The sequence below is a fragment of the Artibeus jamaicensis genome, unplaced genomic scaffold (assembly GCF_021234435.1).
Source record: "Artibeus jamaicensis isolate MK-2021 breed Jamaican fruit bat unplaced genomic scaffold, CSHL_Jam_final contig_384, whole genome shotgun sequence".
NCBI classification, from domain to species: domain Eukaryota; kingdom Metazoa; phylum Chordata; class Mammalia; order Chiroptera; family Phyllostomidae; genus Artibeus; species Artibeus jamaicensis.
The window spans coordinates 5,285,064-5,299,057 of NW_026521810.1; the positions used below are offsets into that span (position 1 = coordinate 5,285,064).

General features: G+C 39.5%; 1 pseudogene; it reads right to left on the reverse strand.

Annotated features, from left to right (window-relative positions):
* Positions 1-734: 734 nt before the first annotated feature.
* LOC119064622 (40S ribosomal protein S2-like) lies at positions 735-1,568 on the reverse strand (annotated as a pseudogene).
* Between the last annotated feature and the right edge of the window lie 12,426 nt (positions 1,569-13,994).

Below are 13,994 nucleotides of genomic sequence, written 5' to 3' on the forward strand. Positions count from 1 at the left end.
TTTCTTTTGAGAAATTAGCTGGCAATCTTAGGGGAACTCCTTTGTAGATAACTATCTCCTTTTCTCTTGCTGCTTTTAAGATTTTCTCTTTTTCTGTAACTTTAGGTATTTTAATTATGATGTGTCTTGGTGCAATCCTCTTTGGGTCCACCTTGTTTGGAACTCTCTGTGCTTCCTGGGCTTGCATGTCTATTTCCTTCACCAAATTAGGGAAGTTTTGTTTTATTGTTTTCTCAAATAAGTTTTTGATTTCTTGCTCTTCCTCTTCTCCTTCTGACACCCCTATGATTCAGATGTTGGTATGTTTAAGATTTCCCAGAGACCTCTTATTCTCTCCTTGTTTTTTTTTTATAATTCTTTTTTTCCTCTTTCTCTCCTCATTGAATGTTTTTTTCTTCCTTGTGTTCCAAATTGTTGATTTGATTCTCGGCTTTATCCTCTCCACTTTTGATTCCCTGTAGATTTTTCTTTTTCTTTCTCTCTCTTTTTAAAGACTTCATTTATTTTTAAAGCAAGGGGAAGGGAAAGAATAAGAGAGGGAGAGAAACATCAATGTGTGGTTGCCCCCTACTGGGGACCTGGCATGTGCCCTGACTGGGAATTGAACTTGTGTACCTTTGGTTCACAGGTTGGCACTCAGTTCACTGAGCCACACTAGCCAGGACAGAGTTTTCTTTATTTCACTTACTGTAACCTTCATTTTTGCCTAAGTCTTTTTTTTTAACAGGCTTAATTCACTTTATTTTCCTTGTACAAAAATTATGTGGTGGCCACAGCTGGAGCTTGGTGAACACAGTCTCTTTCCAGCGGTCAGGGGTGAGATAGCTGTAGGTCTTAGAGATAGCATCAAAGGTGGCCTTGGCAAAGTTGCCCAGGGTAGCAGTGCAGCCCCTGGCTGAGGCGTAGCAGTTTTCAATACCAGCCATCATCAGCAGCTTTTTGGGCACAGGGGCCAAGACAATGCCAGTGCCCCTGGGTGCAGGGCTGAAGTGCACCAGCACGGAGCCACAGCACCCAGTCACCTTACAAGGGACGGTGTGGGGTTTGCCGATCTTGTTCCCCCAGTAGCCTTGACACACAGCGACAATGGAGAGCTTGGCCAAGATTATGGCCCCACAGATGGCAGTGGCTACTTCCTTTGAGCACTTAACACCCAGACCAACGTGTCCATTGTAGTCCCCAATGGCGACAAATGCCTTGAATTGGGTCCTCCGGCCTGCACGTGTCTGCTTTTGCATGGGCATAATCTTCAAAACCTTTTCCTTGAGGGATGCCCCCAAGAAAAAGTCAATGATCTCAAATTCCTTGATGGGCAGAGAAAAGAGATAAATTTCCTCCAGGGACTTGATTTTCATGTCCTTGACCAGGTGGCCCAACTTGGTGACGGGGATCCACTCCTTATCCTCGGCCTTGCCTCCGAGGAGTGGATCCACTCCACCGCCTCAACCTCGACCCCAACCCTGGCCCCGGATGCCACTGCCAAATCCTCCTTGGAAGCCTCCTCGGCCTCCCATTCCAGGGCCTCTGGGGCCTCCCAGCCCTTCTGCAGCACCGGTGTCATCTGCCATTTGGTGTTCCTTGGGGGGAAAAAAGTTGCCTAAGTCTTTCTCATGCTGTTGAAGTACCCAATGAGTTCCTCGCATCCTGATAACCAGTGTTTGGAACTCTTCCTCTGATAGGTTGCTTATCTCCATTTTCTTTAGTTCTTTTTCTTGAGTTTTTTTCTGTTCTTTCATTTGGACCATGTTTTCTTGTCTCTTCATTTTGGCAGCCTTCCTGTGTTTGTTTCTGTGTATTAAGAAAAGCTGCTTTGATTCTCTGTCTTAGTAGCATGGCTTATTGTAGAAAAGTGCACCTGTAAGTTGTATGCAGTGGAGGCTTAGGTAATCACCCATATGTGGCAACCCGTGTCACTGCTCTGTGGCTTTCTGTGGGGGAGGTCTCAGAGAGGGGAGAATGCTACTCTCTAGCCTTTGGAGCTTTGACTAGGAGGTAGTTGTCTCTCAGCACTCACCTGTTGCCAGTCATTTCACTTTCTTCCCACATGCCACTGGTGCCCTTTCTGCTGTTGCTCTGGTTCTGAATCCTAGAGGTGTGGGTCTTCATGAGTCCTAAGTTCGTTGTGGGCCCTTTAAGAGTAGTCTCATCCCAGTTTCTTCCACCACCCTAAACCCCACTGGTTTTCACAGCCAGAATTTATGGGGACTTTCCTTCCTAGTGTTGGAACCCTGAGCTGTGTGGTCTGGTGCAAGACTTGGATCCCTCACTCCCTAAATATTCCTTCAAATTTTTATACACTACATGGGGATTTTGGACTGTCCATTCTGTGTCTTTGAACCTTTCCACACCTCTCTGCGCATCTCCATGTCTCAGCCCTGGGTATCCATCCGGATGAATGTGGCTTCTATAAGTCACTGGTTTTCAGACTTCCATACAGCTCAATTTTCTAATAATTCTGGGTAATATTTGTTTTGTAGTCTGGTTGCAATTTATGCTAGTGTTGTGTGAAGGTGTGAGGTGTGTTTACCTTTGCTTCCATCTTGACCGGAAGTCTCTGTTTCTTAGAATTTGGAGAATAAACTAGAGCCCCAGTGAAAGGAAAATTTCATGAAATCTTATGTAAAAATTAAGAGTAAATAAGCGGTTGTGGTGCTCAGATTATTTGAAAAATCATTAAGGGATCTTTGTTTCATGTTATTCAGGGTAATTTTGTTTATGGTGTATATGTTTGTGCATGCATGTGTGAAGGAATTAAGAACACTTAAGAAATTTAAGAGGTTATTCTGTTTTCAAAACCATGCTTTTATTGTTTTATTTTTACCTTGAAGTGCTTTATTTTTATGGTATTAATAGATTTCTTCTTTGTAAAGATGAAATAACATCATTTCATTGTTAATATGTGCTTTTAGTATTTAGAATATGCAAGCCAGTGTATCCAAACTTGACATAGTTTCTAGTATGGTTAAAATCTAATTAGGTTGTTATGAGAATCAAAAATGGTAAAACATGTAAAAACAGTTTGAAAAACATAAACTATTGAATAAATATACAGTATACATTTAGCTCTACATATGGTTATAAGTGTCATTTGGGAAAAAAACAAGTCTTACATAGCGCATATTTGTAAAATAAAATATGGAGTTGTATATAATGTGCAATAAATTACCTTTATATGATGCTGAACTCTGGGTACTTCAATTAAATAATCATTACAATAATTTATTTATAGAAACATGCAGATGTTGGGTCTGCACATAAAATAAGGAGAATTTAATGAAATCGTATGTAAATATTTTGGGTAAATAAGTGGTTTCCTCCATTCAAAAAATTGAAGTTCCCACAAATTCTGTGCAGAAAATGAAATATCAATGTTTTATTTTAGGAAAGGAAAACTCAGAGTTTAAAAAATAAGGAATAAAAAATAAGTAGAAAAACCTATTATGAATACGAAAACAAGAGAAGGAGGCATTTGCTAAAACACTATTAAGATTTTCCTTCACCCCAAATCATGGAAACAAAGACACATCAAGAACATGCTGTTTGGAAAACTGATTTGACATTCATTATTATCTGATTAATAATTTTGCATTTTCCATTAGATAACTATGCTGTTGGTATAATGACCAGCTTTACAGTGAGTTGACTAAGCATTAAAATAAATTTAGCTATCAGTATAGAAAGAATGTGCAAAAAAACACACAAATCCTCATTTGTACACAACTGACTCATTGTCAATTTAGGAAAGGGAAATCAAATGATATAATGACCAAATATAATAGCTATATAATATCATAAATTACATAACAATCAGTATTTGAATCTTGACCACTGAAGAAAGGTAGAGATAGGAGAAAAAGACAACTTACATTTTATGTAATAATTCATGCAACCAACAAGGGTTCATTGATAGCCTAGTCTTGTGCCAGGCACAGTTGAGCTGGGGATACAATATGAATAATATGAATAATACAGACATGGATCTTGCCCTCATGGGATTTGAAAAGGACTTTAAATTTATTTGTTCTAAGCTTCTACTAGACACTTAAGCCCCCTTTAAAGCAACATCCCTATTAAGTGGTTGTTGCAAAAACCATGGATTAGCTTACTCAACATCCCTTCTAATTTTTTTCTTTCAATAAACGTTTATGGCCCAGCTTTTAGGTAATGGGTACTGTTCAGAAAACTGATGGGAATAGAGCAGGAAAAAAGTCACTTCCCTCCTGAATGCTAGTGCTGGAAAGTTAAATGATTTCCTTGCAGCTAGAGTTCCATATATGACTTAGTTTCTGCCAATCAGAGGCACTCACCTGAGACTTAAATTTGTAACTGGATTAAGTGGGTTAGATGGATAGAGCATGAGGCATCCATTTGTTCTCCCAAGTTCAGTACAGCTTGATCCACCTTCCCTTTCAATCATTTTGTTAGTTAGTTAATACCCAGTTAAAAAAAAATCCCACCTGCAATTGAGGACAAATGAATACAATGTTACCAACAAATGTTTGTGCCCTGCTGTTAGGAAGGTGTGAGCCTGTAAGTCTGATTACTTGCATAACAAAAATAAAAGATGAAGACTAAATTCCCATTTGTTTCTTAGGTTCTTTCTTTCTAACACTGGCCAAGTGTATATTACAAATTTGGAAGTTATGCTAACTCATACTATCAATTTTATCTTCCCAGTTATCAACTTCATGAATAGTTGAATTCTTAAACTGAGCTCTTGTTTCTGACATAAAGAAACACATTGCTCTGATTAGATAAAACATTATAAAGAATATGAATATCTGACAAGTGTATGCCCTGAGGTAAGCAACCTATATCTAAAGAGTGCTGGAGCCCCAGAAGGTGGCTCAGTTGGTTGGAGCACTGTCCCATACACCAAAAGGTTGTGGGTTCCACGTCAGGGCACATACCTGGGCTGTGGGTTCAATCCCCAGTTGGGGTGTATATGGGAGGCAACCCATCCATGTTTCTGTCTCCCTCTTCCTTCCTCTCTCTCTCTCTCTCAAAATCAGTAAATATATTTTCAAGTGAGGATTTTTTTTAAAGAGTGCTGGATATATCAATAAAACGGCAAGAAATCATGAATTTACCATATAAACATAAATGTTTCTAAATTTCAAAGGTCATTAAGAATGTAGCTTCATTTGAAAACTGATATTCTTATTTCAGAAATCTGTATTTCACAGGGTAAAATGTTCCTTTGAATCTAAAGTTAAAATAAATCTATGCAAATGTTTATAATCTAATGAAAGCAAACTTAATTTATAAAGAAATAAGATATTTTAGTCACACACTAAGCTGTAACATGCTTGATGAAATTGGACACAATTTCAGATTTCAGATAAGACACTTGATTTTAGAAAACACTTGGAAAATGGGCCAGGAAAGTTTCTCCAGTGAAAATAGGAAAGGTGGCATGCAAATGCTTAAGAGTCATTTAAGAATGTTTAAGAATAATTCTTAATCTCCTGATTCGATAAATTGAGATAAAAATATTCTACTTTGTAGGTATTATAAAATGTGGTAGGTTAATTGCTTCCAGACCAAGTTTAGAAGTGGTTCTGCATAATGTAAATAATGTAAAGAAATGAGTTACATGGTTTCCTTATTTTGATTTGCAGTTCTATAAAACATTAGGAAATCTTGATCCATTTGGCAGTAATTTTTTTCCTTTTCAAATTCCCAAATCACTTTATAATTGTTTTGTGACTATATCACAGTCTTTCTAGAATAATCATATTTGTATAAATATCTTTTTCTCCCATAAGATTATAAGCTGTTGAAAGATAATACCATCTTTATGCCTAAATTTCCTATCACAGAGCCTTGCCAAGTAGATATCAATAAATATTAGGTGACAAAGATAAAACAGTCTTTGTGTAAATTAAGTTCTTTGTTTCCTAAAGTATCAAAATTCCACTTACTAGCTGGGCAGTGAAGTCAACAGAGTTGTTAGGTAGGTTTATCCATGTCACCGAATCATGAAATATCCAGTTCCCTGATTGGCCTTTCTGGAAGAATCTCTCAGGTTCTAGAGCCCCAGCATCTCTACCCATCTTTGAGCAGGCAAGATCTGAAGAATAGTTTTGGGGCTCCTGTTTGTATCAGAAAGCATTTGTCTAATGCATATATGTGTAGCACTCAGAGTGGGCACCGTAGAAACCTGGGATTAACACAAACCTGGGAACAGCCAGAGGTAGGACACCCCAAGAGTGGTGGGGATGTGATAAAGGTGTAAACAACCTAAAGCATTTAAAACCAGAACGTTGGTGTTCGTGCTGCCTTTTACTACCAGATCCTTATCTATAATACAGATAAGGGTTGAATTTTTATGGGCACCTTTATTCAGATGCCGGTGTTCTGAGAAGATGGCAGGTTATGTACTCTAAAAAGTCTTAACATCTCATCTCAAGTCAACCTTTTGATAATGAGGAGAAAAGGGTAGGCTGGGGGTTTGGGAAAGGGTTATTCAGATAAGGACTGCAGTTGAGCAGCAATTTTCCTAACATTTCTTTATCTTTTGATCAACATTTCCTTATCTGCATCACAGACTTCCTTTCTTGAAACACAATGGCTCAGATACCATCTCCGGACTAGCACACCCCCTGGAGCGTAAAGGTTGAATTTGCTTGTCGATCTCCTGGAGTCATATATTCCGGTTCATGGAATAACAGCTTTCTACATGCATTAATCACTTAAGCCTATCAACTATAATAACTACAGCTAAAATCTTTAACTCTTGAGCTCCCCTATCACATGCATATTTAAATTTCACACATACATACACACAGTACGGGCCAAGGAAAACATCTGAAGGACATTTTTTTGCCCTCTGAAAAGTAACCTAGACAGATGTAATCTCATGTCCTTTGAGTGAGAGCAGCAGAGTTAAGTGGGGTTTGGTGCTGAAGCAAGAAAACAAGTGACCTAGGTTCCTGAAGTGAATGGTAACAGTGAGCAGATGCCATGGACACAGACAAGATGGAAGGCTCTTCATATATCCCTGCCTAACTAGCAATCCTGTGTAAGACTGGACATAATATAGAGTAGGGGCATTCTGTACATGCTCCTGAGTCCTGTTGTCTGGCTCCATCCCTTCCTAGTGTGGGACCTTAGTAAGTTATTTAACATCTCTATGCCTGCAGCTTCCAACAATAGTGTCTTCCTCAAAGGGTTCCTATGATTAAATGGGATTAAATTTAGAACAGTGCTCAATTAATGCCATATAATATTATATAATTCTTTTAAAAATTTTATTGTTTATACATGTATGTTTATATGTATATGCATGTAGAATTTATATAATTCTCTTTTATATTTCTCAGACTTGTACCCCATGGTCCATCTAAATTCATACTCTTTCTCTAATAGGGACACTGGAGATTTGTTGCAAGAGCAACAAATCTTACCTGTTGAAAGGAAAGGTAAGAACCTTTCATTCTTATTCAAAAGAATAAGAATGAAAATTATACTTCAAAACATTTCTCTTTTTTCAGGTCTGTATCACAGTCTTTTTTTAATTTACTTACATTTTCAGGCTGCATCAACTTCTTTTTTTATTTATTTTTTATTGATTATGCCATTACAGTTGTTCTATTCCCCCTTCATTCCCCTCCACCCTACCCCCTAGTCCCACCATTACTCCCCTTTAGTTTATGACCATGTGTCTCAAGTTCTTTAATTCTACATTTCCCATACTATTCTTGCCCCCCCCACCTATTTTCTATCTACTGTCTATGCTACTTATTTTCTGTACCTTCTCCCCCCTTCTTCTCCTCCCACTCCCCTGTTGCTAACCCTCCTTGAGATCTTCATTTCTATGTTTCCACTCCTGATCTAGCTGTCCTCTTAGTTTGCTTTTGTTTCAGGTGTGGTTGTTAATAACTGTGAGTTTGCTGTCCTTTCACTGTTCATGTTTTTTTAACTTCTTTTTCTTAGATAAGTCCCGTTAACATTTCATACAATAAGGGCTTGGTGATGATGAACTCCTTGAATTTGATCTTATCTGAGAAGCACTTTATCTGCCCTTCCATTCTAAATGAAAGCTTTGCTGGATAGAGCAGTCTTGGTTGTAGGTCTTTGGATTTAATGACTTGGAATACTTCTTTCCAGCCCCTTCTTGCCTGTAAGGTCTCTTTTGAGAAATCTGCTGACAGCCTGATGGGAACTCCTTTGTAGGTGACTGTCCCCTTATCTCTTGCTGCTTCTAGGATTCTCTCCTTCATTTTAATTTTGGCTAATATAATTATGATGTGCCTTGGTGTGTTCCTTCTTGGGTCCAACTTCTTTGGGACTCTCTGAGCTTCCTGGATTTCCTGGAAGTCTATTTCCTTTGCCAGATTGGGGAAATTCTCCTTTATTATTTGTTCAAATAAGTTTTCCACTGGTGGCTGTTCCTTTCCCCCTTCTGGTACCCCTATAATTTGGATGTTGGAACGTTTAAAGATGTCCTGGAGGTTCCTAAGCCTCTCCTCATTTCTTTGAATTCTTGCTTCTTGACTCTTTTCTGTTTGGCCATTATTTGCTTTCTTCTGGTCCACTCCATTGATTTGAGTCCCAGTTTCCTTTTCATTGCCATTGGTGTCCTGTGCAATTCCATTCATTTCAATTAGTTTCGCCTTCATATATTTGTCTAATTTGTGGCTATAATCAACCAGTTCTGTGAGGATCCTGATCACTAATGTTTTAAACTGTGCATCTGAGAGTTTTGCTATTTCTTCATCGCTTAGATTTACAGGCTCTGGGGCTTTAAGATCTTCTTGAGCCATTTTTGGTCTGCTCATGCCCATTAAGTATGAGGAGCGTAGCCTTGGACTCCCAGGTCGCTGGGTTGTGATGCTGTATGTGAGGGCATGGTCAGAGCAGGGAAACGGCGATCCCCTCTGCTGTTTCTCGCCACTGGGTGAGGAGTAGAGCCTTAGGTGGTTCACCAGGGCAGGGCCACTCAGGTCGCTGGGTTATGATGCTATATGTGGAGGCGGGGTCAGAGCGGAGAAATGGCGATGCCCTCTGCTGCCACTAGCCGCTGGGGCCTGCTGGGTCCCATCTAATCGCCCACTCCCTTGCTGGTCTATCTGCTCTGGAATGCGCGACCACAGTCAAATCTCAGCCCTGCTCCCTCGCTGGTTCCCAGAGGTCGCTCGCTGGGTCTCTCACTATGTCCAACCCTGTGCCTGGGTTCTGCACGCCTGAGTCCATCTGACTGAGTTTTCCTGTGCAACCCTGCTCCGCCAGCTGCTGGTTTCACCCCTCTTACCAGTCTGGCTGAAGAATTTGTTGTTATCAGACTTCTGAAAAGTTCAATTTTCTGTGTTCTGGCTGTGTTTTCTATTGCTAATATTCAGTTGTCTATAAACTTGGTTGTGTGAGAAAGCACGGTGTCTCCACCTATGCCTCCATCTTGGTGGAAGTCCCCCTGCATCAACTTCTTAAGTGCAAAGCACTTTATAGTTTACTCCCCTGCTCTGTAAAGTGGTAATTCCTCTGTCCTAAAATAGTCTCTTTCATGCCTCCAGAAGTTCAGTTTCGGTGAAGTTTATGGAATTTGATCATTAAGCCTGTGTTTATTTTAGCTGTACTCTTCGTGATATATTTCCATCGCATGTTTTTTTCATTCTGAAAGATCTAGTGTATTGACTATATCCAGTCTATAATTTTGAGCATTGAGTTCCCTTTTCTAGATCTTCTTTACTTCCACTCAGCATCTATTACCAGGAGTCCTGTATTGAGTAGTCCAAATCCATGCTCAGCGTGTGGGTGAAAGAAACAGCTATAATGTCACAGAATATTTTCCACACACTATTATTTCAAATAGTGGAGCCACTCATATTCCAACCACCCTATTGAAATAACTACTTTCATTGTCTACATGCACTTTTTTTAAATGACAGCATCTATGGAAAGCAATTATAAACATGGTGAGGAAGACAGTGGCCCTAAGCACAGTGCTCCTGAACTCGTGCATGTTTAAAGTCATTTTACATGCACAGCAAATGGTGTGATCAATTCATCTTTATGTTCCATGTAAATTTGTTTTATTTTTGATAAGGAAGCCTGGAGAAATGATTCTTGAAGCATCATAACTTCACTGGCTGACAGCTCCCTAAGTGCTGTCTCTGGCCCAGCATACATAACTGACAGCTCATAGGTAAAGAGCATATGTAGATAGATTGGGTCCATACTGGGGAAAAGACAAAGAAAATGTTTATTCCATTTTTTATTTATTAAAATTCAATTAATATAGTAAGGTATATGCATTTCGGGAGAATAGATTTAGTTTGTAGGCTGAGACAGATTCAGTCTTTCTATTATGGAAGCTTGATGTATCCCAATTACGCACCAAAATTACTTCTCATAAATATTTTCAAATCCACTGAGATTTACATTGCTCTTTTTCATGCACCATGTATACATTTATTTGGCTGGGAGTGGTATAGATAATTAAAGACTTTTCAAGTTGCAGATTTAAATTCCATTCAAGTTATCTTCTGTGGGCATCTACCTGTGTAAATTAAGTTAAAAATCTTGTCACAATAAAAATAAGAATTCTGAAATGCTACTTGTAGGCATAGAGCCAAAATAATTGAATGCAGAGACTTGAACAGATATGTGTACAACACCCATGTCCATAGCAGCATTGTTCACAATAGCCCAAATGTGAAAACAAATCATGTATCTGTAGACAGATGGATAAACAAAATGTGGTATATACATACAAGGATGCAGCAACAATGAAATAATTATTTAGCTTTAAAAAGGAATGAAATTCTAATACATGCTACTATTATGTGGATGAACCTTGAAAACATGCTAAGTAAAATAAGCCAGGCACAAAAAGGACAAATACTGATGATTCCACTTACATGAAATTTCACTTACATGAAATTCCTATATAGTCAAATTCACAAAGACAGAAAGTAGAATGGTGATTACCAGGGGTTGTGGGAAAGGAAAAATAAGACTTCTTGTTTTATGTGTTCAGAGTTTCACTTCAGGGAGATGAGCAAGTTCTGGAGATGGAGGGCAGTGATGGTTGTACAACACAGTGAATGTTCTTAATGCCACTGAACTGTACACTTATAAAAAGTTAAAACAGTAAATTTTGTTATGTATTTTTAACACACACCCACACACAAAATGTGTAGGAAATCTGCCAGATTATCAGGACGGAAAGGGCATTGCCAGTGGATTGAATGTAATGCTGTCTGACCTACTATGAAATAACAGATTGTAAACTCAAATACTAAAACCAAACAAAATGACAATTCTGAATTATTTAAAGATCTTTATGCTGGACCTCACCTGCAGATGTAATAGGTCTGGATTGTGACCCAAGAATTTGCATGTCTAACAAATTTCCAGGTGTAGTAGCTGTCTATTGCAGCATAACAAATTCCCCCATGTTTTCGTGGCTCAGGAGTCTCAGATCAGAATCTCTCATGAGGTGATAGTCAAGATGTTGATGGAAGCTGCAGTCATTTGAAGACTTCCTGTAGGTGCACTTCCAGGGCTGTTAGCAAGAGGCTTTACTTTCTCACTCAACAGACTTCTGCATAGGGCTGTCATGTGATAGGACACCTGAGTGCCCCAGAGTGGGCACTTCAAGAGAGAGCAAACAGGGAACCAGGGTACCTTTTGTGATGAAGACTCACGGGTGTACACCATGACTTCCACTTTATTTGACTCCTCGAAGGTAGGTCAACATATCCAGCTCACCCTTAAGGGAAGAGTGAGTACTAGGAATCCACCTCTTGAAGGAAGGAGTATCAAATGAGTACATTTTACAGCCAATACACTGCATGGATTCCTAGTACTACTATAAGAAAAATCCCATAAGCCACTGTTGTTTAAGAGGGCTTAAACAACAGAAACTTATTGTTCCACAGTTCTAGGGGCTGGAAGGTTGATCAACTTACCAGTAGAGTTGATATCTCCTGAGGCTTATGAGGCAGAATTTGTTTCAGCTCTCTTTCTTTGCTTCTGGTGACCTCAGGTGGTCCATGGCTTGTAGATGCCCATCTTCTGTGTCTTTACATTGTTTCCCTCTGTACATGTCTGTGCCTACACGCAAATTTCCCTTTATTCCAAGTACTATTGTCATATAGAATTAGGACCAGCCCTAATGACCTCATTTTAATACAACTACTTCTGTAAAGACCTTATGCCAAATAAGGTCACATTATGAGGTACTGGGAGGATTTCAACATATTTGGGGGACACAATTCAACCCACAATTCAGTCAGATAATGCTGATGCCCCTACTGCAGGAATAACACTTTTGAAAACCTCCGGTCTAACCCCCACTCCTGGAACCCTTACACTGATGAGAAATGTAAGCTTTCCATCAACTAAAGGAACCATCAAGTGTCAAAGAGTGCATTTATGGCAGGGCTCAGATAACACCGTTTTTTTTTTAATCCATATTTGTTGCATTTTGCATGAATGACACAGTGTTGGGTCATCTTTGATCAAATTTCTCTGAGAATCTCAGTTACCTGTGAAGTCCATTAAGCCTTTTTGGTTTTTCTCAGCTAAGGTTCTTCATATTGATCCACAAAGCTCTGCAGATAGATGTTTTCTAGGAAACCTTTAAAGGGGTGTGTGTGTGTGTGTGTGTGTGTGTGTGTGTGTGTGTGTGTTTATTTTATGGGGACCACATCATTCAGCATTTAAGCTACTGAACTGGTAGGAAAAGAGAGAGTAGGGGATGAATAAAAGATAATAAAGAATATAGGAGAAAATAAGAAGTGAGAAACACGGGAAAAAGAAATAACAATTGTACCACTTTACACCACAGCCATAGCTTGCCACATATTTCAATGGGAGTCGGTGGGATGGAAGGTGAAAGCAACTCTACCTGTTATATGTATCTATAACATTTGTTTAGAAATTCCATAATAACAATAAAATGTGCACCTCTATGTTCACTGGTCATCTAAAGATAGCAGCACTGGCAGAGAGATTGATGCTGCTTCTTTGTGCCTTGCTCATAGCTATAAACACCTGCCTCCCTGGATATTAAGAATCCTGAAGTTTGGGGTTCTCATTCTCTTTTCTTTATTGTTTTACCTTATAAATAAACCCTTAAACAATATCTTGTTTGTACATTAGTTTGTACATTATGTAAATCTAATCTTGCTATGTAAATATATGTGACTGTTTTCCCTCCTCTTGGTGAAACTCATCCGTATTTGCACAAGTAATTTTGGTTCATTCATTGTTGTTTCTTTATGGTGCCCCTATCAATCCATCCTCTCACCAAATAGATAAATGCTGTTACAAAAAGTCTTTTGTTGGGAACTTCTCTACCTGGTTTCAGGAGTTGTGGTTGCCCCCCACAGCTAGGGCTGAGGGAGCGACCTCCAGAATGCAAGCCACTAAGGAGACAGAGCTTGTCCCCTGCCCCCAACGTTTGGTTGGTTAGTCTATGATGGGTATGGCCCCTCAGAGGAGCAACCTAAGCCAGACACACAATCACTTGGGAGGCCATCATGTAAGGACTTGGGCGGGGGGGGGGCGCTGCAACAAAGAGAGAGTGATGACCCCTCGTCCCCATTTCCGTCTGGGAGAAGTGCTTCCTGCCTCTAATGCACATAAGCCTGAAAACCTATGATGGGGAAAGCAGTGCAGCCCTGTGCTGGAAAGTGTGGGTACTCCGGGATGATCAGGCCTAAGAAAGAATATTTAAGGTCCTGTGAAAACTGATTTGTGTAGGATGCTCTCATGTAAATGATAAGGGTCCAAGCAAGTTTGTTCCTCAAAGTTTTATGTCTCTTTAGCTATCTGACCCTGACTGAGAATAAGCCCTCACAGTTCTTTGAATGCTATCTATTGTTTGTCCTTACCTGTGTTCTTGTGCAAATGAACACAATAAAAGCCCCTTGAGGAAGGGGCTCTTGGCCCTTCCCCTTTGAGGGATCAGCCACCTTTCCTCCCCAAGCACATCATGTCTTGGTAGTTTCACTTTTATCCAAGGCAGGCGGGGGCATAGGTGG